Raw genomic sequence first — 12,147 nt, forward strand, 5'->3', positions numbered from 1 at the left:
CAGAGGAGAGGCAGAGACACGTCCTTACTTGCAGCATTTTCTTTCAACAGTTCAGTTTTATGAGAAGGAGGATATATGTTCCTTTAGGGAGACATTCTCATACAGTTTATATTCATCTTCGGCTAATTGTCATAGTCTGGCATCTGATCGTCTGCGGAGATCCATGTAATACATGAATGTTCTTATCCCTATCTATGATGTCTATATGTCCTAATCGGCCGTATAGACAGGGATTGTCCGAGGGTGACAATCCCTTTGAAGGGCTGTCCACTTTAAGTAAGAATATGATCATAAGTGATAGCCAGAATGGTTTTACCAAATACAAAATTGCCAGACTAACCCGATTTGTTTTTCTGAAGAGGTCAGTAGAAGCCTGGACAGAGGGGCGGCTGTGGATATATTGTTCTTGGACTTTGCAAGGGCATGTGATATTGTTCCTTTATAGAGGTTTAAAGGGGATCAAGCTCTAATAAAGAGTAGATGATTACTTACCTGACAGGTCCCACACCACCACTTTGGTTCTCTTTGCCGGGCTCTATTGAAACGGCTGCAATGCTGACAACACTTGACTGACCTCAATGGTGCACTGAAGAGGCCAGTGATTGGCTGCAGCAGTTACATGTGGTCATCGCTAGATCCAGAAAAACTGTGGCACAAGATCTGTTAAACAGCAAATCATCTATTCGTTATTACAAATTGATCCCTGAGGTTGTTTATTTTCCTATTAACATTGGACAACCCTTTAATGGGTAAATGAAAGTCTATAGCTTTAGAAAGTATAGTTTTTAATTATATTTAAAACTGTCTCAAGAACCAGGTTCACAAAGTTGTGGTCAATAATTTCTATTCAGAATAGTCCCAGTGTAACAGTCCTACAGGCTCACCTGAGTCAGAGGACCGCTGGCTGGAGGTAGGAGTGGAGCCCAGTGGCAAGGACCGCAGGCAGGTAGTAAGCGTGGTCAGACAATCCGGATGGCAACGGTGGTAGCAGTTCAGTAGGTAGGGATAAGGCAGAAGAGTAGTCGGTAGGCAGGCGGTGGGTCAGGGCAGGCGGCAGTAAGCGTGGTCAGACAATCCGGATGGCAACGGTGGTAGCAGTTCAGTAGGTAGGGATAAGGCAGAAGAGTAGTCGGTAGGCAATTCCTGGTCAGCAGTGGACTTCCAGCAGTAGCAGGAGCAACAGATGAGGAGAAGCTTGATCAAGGCTCAGGAGCTCAATAATCAGCAAACTGGAGTGCAAGGGGCTGGACTATATAGGGAAGTACCAGGTGTGGGGAATCAAGGGTAATGAGCAAGGCTAGGCAAGACTGAGGTTAACTAATAGGCTTCAGGGAGGAATGTCCAGAGAGGACGGTAGCCTAGTAAGCAGGGCTACCGCCTGGGATGTGGCTGGTCACGGGTTCAAATCCCGACAGTACTCCCCCCCTTCCAAGGTGACCTCCGGGCACCGCAGGGGCAGGCTTACCGGGGTGCCGTTGGTGGAACTCTTTTACCAGTCTGGGGGCGTGGACATTTTCTTCTCGCTCCCAGGAGTTATCCTCGGGAGGGTAACCCTCCCACCCAATTAGGTATTGTAGTCTTCCCCGGTGGATCCTGGAGTCGAGAATCTTTGCGACAACGTATTCTTCTTCACCCTGTACCATCACAGGTGGTGGAGGGGGCGAGTGGCGGCCTGTGAAGGTGTTCTCCACGTATGGCTTGAGGAGAGAGCAATGGAAGACAGGGTGCACCCTAATGGAGTCTGGGAGGTCGAGCCGGAACGTGACCTCGTTGATTCGTGCGGTGATCCGGAACGGACCCATGTATCTTTGGGCAAATTTTTTGGAGGGGACCTTCAATCTGAGGTTCCTGGTGGAAAGCCACACCTTGTCTCCCACATGGAAGCCCGGGGTGGGTTGGCGACGTCTGTCTGCTCCCTGTTTAAAGCGCCTCTGGGCAAGCTGGAGGTTGTCTATAATGTTCTCTTGTGCCTCCTGTAGGGTTGTTAGGCGTTCGGCCACTGCTGGGAGGGTGGAGGCAACGGGTAGGTGGGGAATGAACACCGGGTGCGAGCCTGTGTTAGCAAAGAAGGGACTGTGCTTGGTTGAGCTGTGCTTAGCATTGTTGTAGGTGAACTCGGCCGTGGGGAGATGATCAAGCCAGTCATCCTGCAGGTGGGAGCTGAAACAGCGTAGGTATTGCTCTAGGGTCTGATTAGTTCTCTCCGTCTGCCCGTTTGACTGAGGGTGGAAAGCAGAGGACAGGTTCACTTTAACCCCGAGCGCCAGGCAGAAGTTCTTCCAGAACTTTGAGGCAAATTGTACGCCTCGGTCGGAGACCACGTCGTCCGGGATCCCATGCAGCCTGAAGACCTCTCTGAGAATAAGATCGGCCGTCTGTTTGGCTGTGGGTAGGCCTTTGTAGGGGATGAAATGGGCCATCTTGGTGAGACGGTCGACAACGACCAGGATGGTGTTCATCCCTTTTGAAGGAGGAAGGTCTACCACAAAGTCCATGGAGATCGAGCCCCAGGGGCGGGAGGGAATCGGGAGGGGTTGTAACAGACCCACGGGAGAGGAACGAGGAGTCTTATTGCGGGCACAGACCGTGCACGAGGAGATGTACCTCTTGATGTCCTCCTTGTATGTTGGCCACCAGAAGGAGCGGGAGAGAAGCTCCTGGGTCTTTCTTGTGCCAAAATGGCCGGCCACCTTGGAGTCATGGTTGAGTTTGAGCACTTCGAGCCGTGCGATTTCTGGTACATATAGTTGTAGGTCCTGATGAAACCAATGACCGTTCTTAAACGTAAGGCTGACATTGCCTGTGGGGTGGGAGAGGAAGGGGTCATTTTCTCCTTCTTTGATTGTGCCCAGGAGTTCTTTAGAGTAGGTGGCCCCTACGACCCTTCTCTCGGGTAAGATGTTATTTTGGCCCTTGTTACTCTGTGAGGGCTCGGAAAACATTCTGGAGAGGGCGTCAGCCTTGCCGTTTTTTGATCCAGGGCGATAGGTGATGAGATAGTTGAAGCGGGAAAAGAATAGGCTCCATCTGGCCTGTCTGGCTGAGAGTCTCTTAGCGCTGCGGATGAACTCGAGGTTCTTGTGGTCAGTTAGTATGATTATGGGGTTGGTGGCTCCCTCCAGCAGGTGTCTCCACTCGGAGAAGGCATCCTTGATCGCCAGTAGTTCTTTGTTCCCGATGTCATAGTTCTTCTCGGAGGGGGACATCTGGCGGGAGAAATATGCGCACGGGTGTAATAGCATCCTCTCCCCTGTCCGTTGTGACAAAACTGCCCCCACCGCAGAGTCTGATGCATCCACTTCGACTGTAAATGGGAGCTCGGGGTTCGGGTGGATTAGGACTGGGGCAGAAGTGAAGAGGAGTTTCAACTTGGTGAAGGCCTCCTGGGCCTCGGGTGTCCAGGAGAAGGGGACTGCCTTCTTGGTGAGTTGGGTGATTGGTGCTATGACCTTGGAGAAGTTCCGGATAAACTTCCGATAGAAGTTGGCGAAGCCAATGAATCTTTGTATCTCCTTATCGTTTTTCGGAACGGGCCAGTTCATCACAGCTTGGACCTTCCCCGGGTCCATACTTAGGCCCGCTGGGGAGATGATGTATCCGAGGAACTGAGTGGTGGTTCGCTCAAACTCGCATTTCTCTAGCTTAATATAGAGAGAGTTCTGTCTGAGCCTCTGCAGTACCCTGCGGACGTGTTCGCGGTGCTGCTCGAGGTCTTCAGAGAAGATCAAGATGTCGTCCAGGTAAACGACTACAAACAGATCCAGCATGTCCCTGAGGACGTCGTTAATGAAGTGCTGGAAGGTGGCGGGAGCATTGCAGAGTCCGAAAGGCATGACCAGGTACTCGAAATGACCATAACGTGTCCGGAAGGCGGTCTTCCATTCGTCCCCAGGGCGGATTCGGACGAGGTTGTAGGCCCCTCGAAGGTCGAGTTTGGTGAAGATCTTCGCTTCCCGGAGTCTCTCAAGGAGTTCGGAAATCAGTGGGAGCGGGTACCGTTTTTTTACGGTTATGTCATCAAGCTTTCTGTAGTCTATGCAGGGACGCAGGGAGGAGTCTTTTTTCTCTACGAAGAAAAAGGGGGCTCCCGCGGGCGAGGTGGAGGGCCGGATGAACCCCTTCCTCAGGTCCTCGTCCAGGTACTCTTTCAGAGCCTTGAGTTCAGGCTCTGAGAGGGAGTAGATACTGCCAAAGGGTATTTCGGCCCCGGGCAACAGTTCTATAGGGCAGTCGTAGGGTCGGTGTGGTGGCAGCTTGTCTGCGTTTTTCTTGTCGCAGACATCCTGGAACTCGCTGTATTGAAGGGGTAGCAGATCCTTGACGGATAGCTTTGAGATGGTGGTGTCTTCGGGTGGAAGGACGGGTCTGTGGGAGCAATTTAGCGAGCAGAACTCGGACGGGAATCGTATGCAGCGGGTTTCCCAGTCTACCGAGGGGTTGTGGGTAGCCAACCAAGGGATGCCCAAGATCACCGGGAACTTCGGGGAAGCGATCAGCGAGAAGTGGATCTTTTCGCGGTGATCGGGTTCTATGAGGAGTTGTAGTTCGGTGGTCTCGTGAGTGGCCGGCCCCGAGGAGAGTGGGGATCCGTCGACGGTTTCCAGGTCAACGGGGGCTGCCTTGATTGTCAGTGGAATGTTCTTTTCGCGGGCGAAGGTTAAGTCCATGAAGTTGCCTCCCGCCCCGGAGTCTAACATCGCTGAACAGGGGAGCTGTCGCCCCTCAATGTCGATGAGGATGGGAATGATGAAATGGGATCCATGAGCCGCCGTATTGTTATTTTCCGGGGCTGCTGACGGGGTTGGAGTCTGTGGTTGCTCCTTTAGTTCCGTGACGGCAATAGTCTTTCGGATCTTATGAGGACATTTGATGGCAAAATGACCCGGCTCCCCACAGTAGAGGCAGAGGTTTTCGGCCAGCCGTCTCTCCTTCTCAGCTGTAGATAGAGACCTACGTAGAGCGTCGACCTGCATAGGTTCAGTTGCTGATTGGGGGTCGCGCTGGGCGTTGGAAGAGAAGGAGTAAGTGGGTCTGTGGTCCGAGGACCAGAGTCTTTCTCTCTTCCTCTCGGAGAGTCTTTGATCTATCCGGATGCATAACTGAATGAAGTCATCCAGATCGTCCGGGGCCTCAACTCTGGCGAGTTCGTCCTTTATTAATTCTGACAGGCCTCGCCGGAATTGGCTCCTCTGTGCCGCTGGGTTCCAGGTGGTGTCCGTGACCCAACGGCGAAACTCGGCGGTGTATTCAGCGACGGAGCGTCTCCCTTGCCGCAGACCATGTAGTCACGCCTCAGCTGTCGCACAGCGGTTGGGGTCGTCGAAGACTTGGCTCATGGCGGTGATGAAGTTGTTTAGGTCGTCCAGGAGCTGACTGTTAGTCTCCACGTAAGGTGATGCCCATGCTAATGCTTCTTCCGTCAGGAGATTGACCATGAATAGCACCTTCTTTTTCTCGGTGGTGAAGGGGGCCGGGTACATCTGAAAATAGATGCGGCATTGGTTTAGAAACCCCCGATACTGGCGTCTGTCGCCGCCGAATCTTGATGGGAGTGGCATGCGGGTGTATGCGGCCGCGCCGCGGACGTCCAGGTGTTGCCTCTGTAGTTCAGTAATCTCCCTTTGCTGGCTCTGGACTACGCCTTGGAGCTGGGCAAATTTCTCCTGATATGTAGTACCAAATTCTTGAAGTTCGGAGACCTGCTTACGCAGAGTGGCCATTGCGGACTCCATAGTGTGGCTGATTATTCTGTAACAGTCCTACAGGCTCACCTGAGTCAGAGGACCGCTGGCTGGAGGTAGGAGTGGAGCCCAGTGGCAAGGACCGCAGGCAGGTAGTAAGCGTGGTCAGACAATCCGGATGGCAATGGTGGTAGCAGTTCAGTAGGTAGGGATAAGGCAGAAGAGTAGTCGGTAGGCAGGCGGTGGGTCAGGGCAGGCGGCAGTAAGCGTGGTCAGACAATCCGGATGGCAACGGTGGTAGCAGTTCAGTAGGTAGGGATAAGGCAGAAGAGTAGTCGGTAGGCAATTCCTGGTCAGCAGTGGACTTCCAGCAGTAGCAGGAGCAACAGATGAGGAGAAGCTTGATCAAGGCTCAGGAGCTCAATAATCAGCAAACTGGAGTGCAAGGGGCTGGACTATATAGGGAAGTACCAGGTGTGGGGAATCAAGGGTAATGAGCAAGGCTAGGCAAGACTGAAGTTAACTAATAGGCTTCAGGGAGGAATGTCCAGAGAGGACGGTAGCCTAGTAAGCATGGCTACCGCCTGGGATGTGGCTGGTCACGGGTTCGAATCCCGACACCCAGGTGGTGTACCCAAAGGTTCAGTCCTGGGTCCTCTATTATTTAATTTATTTATTAATGATATCGAGGACGGGATTAATAGCACCATATCTATTTTTGCAGATGACACTAACCTATGTAGTACTGCACAGTCTATGGAAGATGTCCACAAACTACAAGCTGACTTGGACAGTCTGTTGGATAAATGTAAAGTTATACATCTGTTTAGTAATCTAAGTGCATCATATGTCCTATGGCAAGTAACACGATGTCCCTTGTGGAGAAGGATTTGAGTGTCCTTGTAGATCAGAGGCTGCATTCACACAACAGTGTAAAATGGCCGTGTGAGGCAGTTTTTGTAAAACCTGTTACATAACTTTTTTTTAGAACCAATATAACGTCTATAGGGCTATACACACAGCCATTCTTTATTGGCCAGTGAATAGCGCCTGTCAAAAAATCAGACGTCCTATTTTTGACCGTTTTCACAACCAGATGGATCCCATTGAAATCAATGGGCCCATTTTTAACAATAGTTTGGACAAAGGTTCACCCGTCTAATGGTCATTAAAAACGGGTACACTATGTAAAAAAAAAAGGGCTTTTCAGGGGTTTGAAAAAAAAAATAACTCATCCATTTGCATGTGAGGGAACACTGGGAAGCAGCAGGACCTGACGCTCCCGCTGTCAAGTGAACGTAGCCGTGCCAATCAGCTGATTCTAATGCTGCCGTCACACGAACGTGAAAAATGGCTGTGTGATGGCCGTTTAAGTTCACACAGCTATCTTTAGAACCAATTGAAGTCTATGGGGCTATTTACATGGCAGTTTTTTCATAGTAAATAGCAGCTGTCAAAAAATAGACAGACCCCATTAAAATCAATGGGCGCATTTTTAATGTCCATTTAAACTGAAATGAAAATGGTTACGCTATGTTAAAGACTAACTAAACTTTTGCATAAGTTTGTTGTTAACCTGTCCCTAATGCCCTAATAACACTTTTTGCAATATAATTTATTAATGTTTTTTGTATTTTTTATCATACTTCTCCCTCCTTAAAGCCCAGGTTTCGATGTGTGCTTAAAATCTACTTCTCTGTACACCGCTGACTTCTCATCGGTGTATGGAGTATGGAATTGAAATTTTTATCAATGGGGCTGCAGCACCTGCCCCCCGGAGGTTTACTAAATGCTGGCATAGCACATGGGTATCCTGTAACCATGTGCTATGCTAGGATTAGCTGAGCGGAGCGAGCTCCTGCCTGTGCCTGCTTCACTAAGCTAAGAGCTAACTCTTAGCTTAGTGAAGCAGGCAGAAGCAGGAGCCCGCTCAGCTAATCCTGGCATAGCCCTCCCTGCGCTATGGCCCCATTGATAAAAATGTCAACTCCGTACACCGATGAGAAGTCAGCGGTTTACAGAGAAGTAGATTTGAGTGCACAGCGAAACGTGCTCTTTAGGGAGGGAAAAGTGTAATAAAAATGCAAAAAATATTAATAAACTATATTACAAAAAGTGTTATTAGGGCATTAGGGACAGGTTAACAAAAATGTATACAAAAGTTTGGTTGCTCTTTAAAAAAAGAAAAACAACAACTAGAGGTTAAAATAAAAAAATATGTAGGCCACTATGGAGGCATTAATAATACAGGGGGCCACACTCTGTCCCATTCAGGTGAATGGGGACGAGGAGCTGTGATTACACCTAATCAGTGATGCAATGTTGACAGCGTGCAGGTAAACAGTTAAGAGAATGCAACACTTGCAGGAGCACTGCGTTCTCTTCATACAGCTGATAGGCGGAGGTCCGACTCCCAGCATCCCCGCCGATAGGTCCCTGTGGATAGGCCATCAATATAGGAAACTGGACAACTCCTTTAATGTGGGCATCAATAATACTGGGTGCCACTAAAGGAGCATTAATAATACTGGGTGCCACTAATGGAGCATTAATAATACTGGGTGCCGCTAAGGGGTCATAAATAATACTGGGGGGCACTAAGGGGGCATTAATTATACTGGTATTTTTAAAAAAATAAAAAAGCCATTGAATTCATCAGTTTTTAATGGTCGTTAAAAACTGATGCAAAAAAACCCAGACAGATGGCCAATCACTGGCTGCAGCGGTGACCGACTCCCCTTGTGTTAAGTGACCATTTGTCATGATACAAGGGGAGCAGGTCACCAAACCAGATGTTTACAGAGAGGGAGTGCAGTGGAGCAGCCGAGGCCTGGAATAGAAGGAGCAGGGAGCCAGCAGCAGGAAGCAGGTGAGTAAGCTTCCCTTAACAGCGGGAGGGTTTGCAAAACACTTCCCTAAACTTGCACAACCCCTTTAAATTTGTCATCTTTTCAGTTGTGATAACTTGAGTTTTCTTCATATGGTTTGGCTCCATTTCCTAGCTCTCCATAAAAAGTTTGTACAAGATGGAAAACATGAATGCTTTCTTCCAAAAACTTTAGCACACTTGCCCATGGGTAATGTCTGGTATAAGAGGGTGTAACGAAATCCGAGGTAATAGACAGATAGATATATAGATAGATAGATTTCATATTTTCCTAAACGTATTATCAATAGCTGATTGTATAGCAGTGGCTGTTGATCTATTAAGTAAATGCAAATTGTACCTCCAGGTGCCAACCAGTCTGAAAACTAGGTGAGACACTCCATCTTCTCAGAGGAAGCTCTATTTAACACCTGCTTGCTAATTACAAGCCATTTGGGCACAATAATGAAGATCTGGAAGGGAGATATAAAAAATGCGGAGCAACCCCAGACATGTTGTCTGCTAGACCAGCGGGTGGTCTAACCCATTCAGTAGATGAATTAAATAATATCAGAAGCCATAACTCCGACCTCATAACACCCACATCCTCAGAACCCGAATAATTGTGTTCAGCCTGACATGGGCTTCGGGGAGAGTCTATACACGCCGAACTGAACATGAGGCATTTCTAGGTATTTAGGATCTGGCCTTCTGGAAATCATAACTCGATCATATTTGGTGTCCGTATCACCGGGACGAGGCAACTCAGATTATGGGGTCTTACCTGTACCCGCAGTCCCTGTCATACGGCGAGGAATCACCGTGATTCATATTGCGACATCGGTCAGCCTTGTGGGAAGGTGGAGCAAAAACCTGAATAATATCCGACGTCCCAGAAGGCCGGACTGAAAGGAGGGAGGTTCCCTCACAGCCCACCCCTCGGCTGAGGGGGGATAAAAATGGGTGTTTGGGAACAGGTAATTGTCAGCCATTTTGGGGATCCACATCGTTTGGAGTGACTGCCCATATCTTCAGCTGTCCCCACAGCCAGAATATAACTGCTGCACCTCAGTAAGCCAATATTCTGTATTTTATCCCTTTTATTTTATCTGTTTTTCTGCATTGTTATTGTATGTATATTTTTGTATTTTATCTGACACTTTCTTTTGTATTGCACTGCACTATTGTGTATTAAATTTTAAAATTGATAAGTCCCTTCCTTGTGGTCTTATAGAACTTGCTCTTTCGGAGGGAATAATTTTACCAGTAGTGTTTCAGAGGATTTTAGGTCCCATATAGATAACTTGTGTTACGGTGTTAAATTTGGGTTGAGAGAATATCTGAGTGTAGGTCCCTATTGCCTTATAGTATAGGTGGTGACATCTATTGTGATAGAAAATATTGGGGTGATAGAATCTAGGGGATTATGTTATCATAATTCCGTCACCTAGAATAGGCGAGTGGGAATTTCTGTGGTAACTTGATGAGCTCACTAGTACAATTCACCGCAGTGACGTGACCCGAGAGTAGGGATTGTGACAGAGGGTTACTCCATTGCAGTGAATAAGGTATAAACTGCAATACTACAAACAGACTTTGGACAGGTACAGTTTTTTTAAGAAGTATAATATTTGAAGGAGTTTCCTGGATTTTCGGGGGTCTAACTACCGGCACCCCTGCCGATCACCTGTTTCGAGGAAGCTAAGGAGGTCTGTTGAGCGCTGCGGCTTCCTTGCAGCTTACCAAGCACAGTGCCATACATTGGATAGTGGCTGTGCTTGGTACTGCAGTTCAGCCCCATTCACTTGAATAGGACTGACCTGTGCCTAGACCATGTGACCCATGAACGTGACATCACATGGCCTAGGAAGAGGTCTAAGTGCTCTAGAGCAGAGCGGCCTCTTCATACAGCGGATCGGCGGGGGTGTCAGGAGTTGGACTCCCACCAATCTGATATTGATAACATCCTGAGGAAAGGCCATAAATATCAAAATGCCACAAAACCTTTTTAACAGACCTTTTTAAAGGGTTTCCAGTACTTAGATATTGATGGCCTATCATCAGGATAGATCATCAATTTCAGATCGGTTGGGGTCCGAAACCCCACATTCCGACTGATCAGCAGCCGCCGACCCTAGAAACTAATTTGTGGAAGGAGGCAGAAGTAAGGGTCCATCCACTGTGTAATGGCTGTACTGGGGGACTGCATCTCAGCTCCCATTCAAGTGAACAGGAGCTAATCTGTAATATGCCGGAAACCACACATAGTATGGAGCATTCCACTGTATAGTTTCTAGTGCCAGCGGGTGCCCAAAACAGATGATGGGCGGGACGATGTCGGACCCACACCAATCTGATATTGATAACCTATTCCGAGGGTAGGCCACCAATATCTAAGTACTAGAAAACCCCTTTAAGATTCGCCTCTTAATGTAATGCAATAGCATTTCCAAGTGTGTTATAGTTTCTTCTGCCAATCTTTTCCCAGACCTTTATGATTCATTCTGCTTCAGCTGCTTATAAATTTTCTGCTATCATGACATTAATAACCATGACCTTCCTTTTTGGCGATTATTTCAGGGACAATCTAATTTGACTTCCAAAATGAAGGTTCTTCTTTGACACTGAAAGTGTTGTGGTTATTAATGTCTTCTATAATCTTACATCGGTGCTTAATTGCGGTGTTATTGGTTAGAATTAGCACATAGATTTGCATTATATCTGATCTGCTTATATTCAGTAGAAAGGGTTCAATTACTTCATAGCCATCACGGATCTTTAAGTAATATATCATCTAGCCTCCATCTTGCCAAATAAAATTGTATAAAGAAGATTGTATAATGCTATTTACAAGATAGACTAAACCCTTAAAGGGAAACTGTCAGCAAGATTATACTGCCCTTACTGCAGGCAGCATAGTTTAGTGACCCCTGAGATCATAGTTTTAATAGTTGCTTGCAGACAGTGTCCCAGCTACTCTTTGGCCTTCCCAGTCTTGCTCACAATGACATTATGACAGGTGTAGAAAACACTCAAATGCTCAAGCACCAATTTAGATTAATATTGGTCTTATTGGTCAAATGGGTTTTCTGTAGTGTTGAGCGAGCACCAAAGGGCTCGTGTGTTCTACCGAGCACACAAGCACAATGAAAGTTAATGGGAGAACCCCAGGCACCCCCTGCTTGGAAGAGAAGAGGGTGTCTGGTTCATAAAAAAGATTAGAAATTGATGGAAACCTCATCAAAATGGTTTGGAAACAGCATTAAGAGGATAACTGGATGCGTCTAAGACTCCAATTATGTATGACATACAATAAACAACCACACAAGGGCTATATGCCAAAAGCCAGGTATGTGCAAGCCATCAATCTATCCATGAGACAGATAACAGCCAGCATACCTTACAATGGCAGCTTGTGCACTATGAGATATTCCAAACCACCTCTCATCTGACTGAGAACCAGTAAACCTCAAAGTTATTTTGCATCTGTTTAATGGCTTGGGTGGACCTGCACACCTAGATCAATATCATTAGGGCGACAAAAAACTTTTCTGATTGTCCTAACATAATATTCAATAACCTTTCTATACAGTTATGTCA

The sequence above is a fragment of the Bufo bufo genome, chromosome 4 (assembly GCF_905171765.1).
Source record: "Bufo bufo chromosome 4, aBufBuf1.1, whole genome shotgun sequence".
NCBI classification, from domain to species: domain Eukaryota; kingdom Metazoa; phylum Chordata; class Amphibia; order Anura; family Bufonidae; genus Bufo; species Bufo bufo.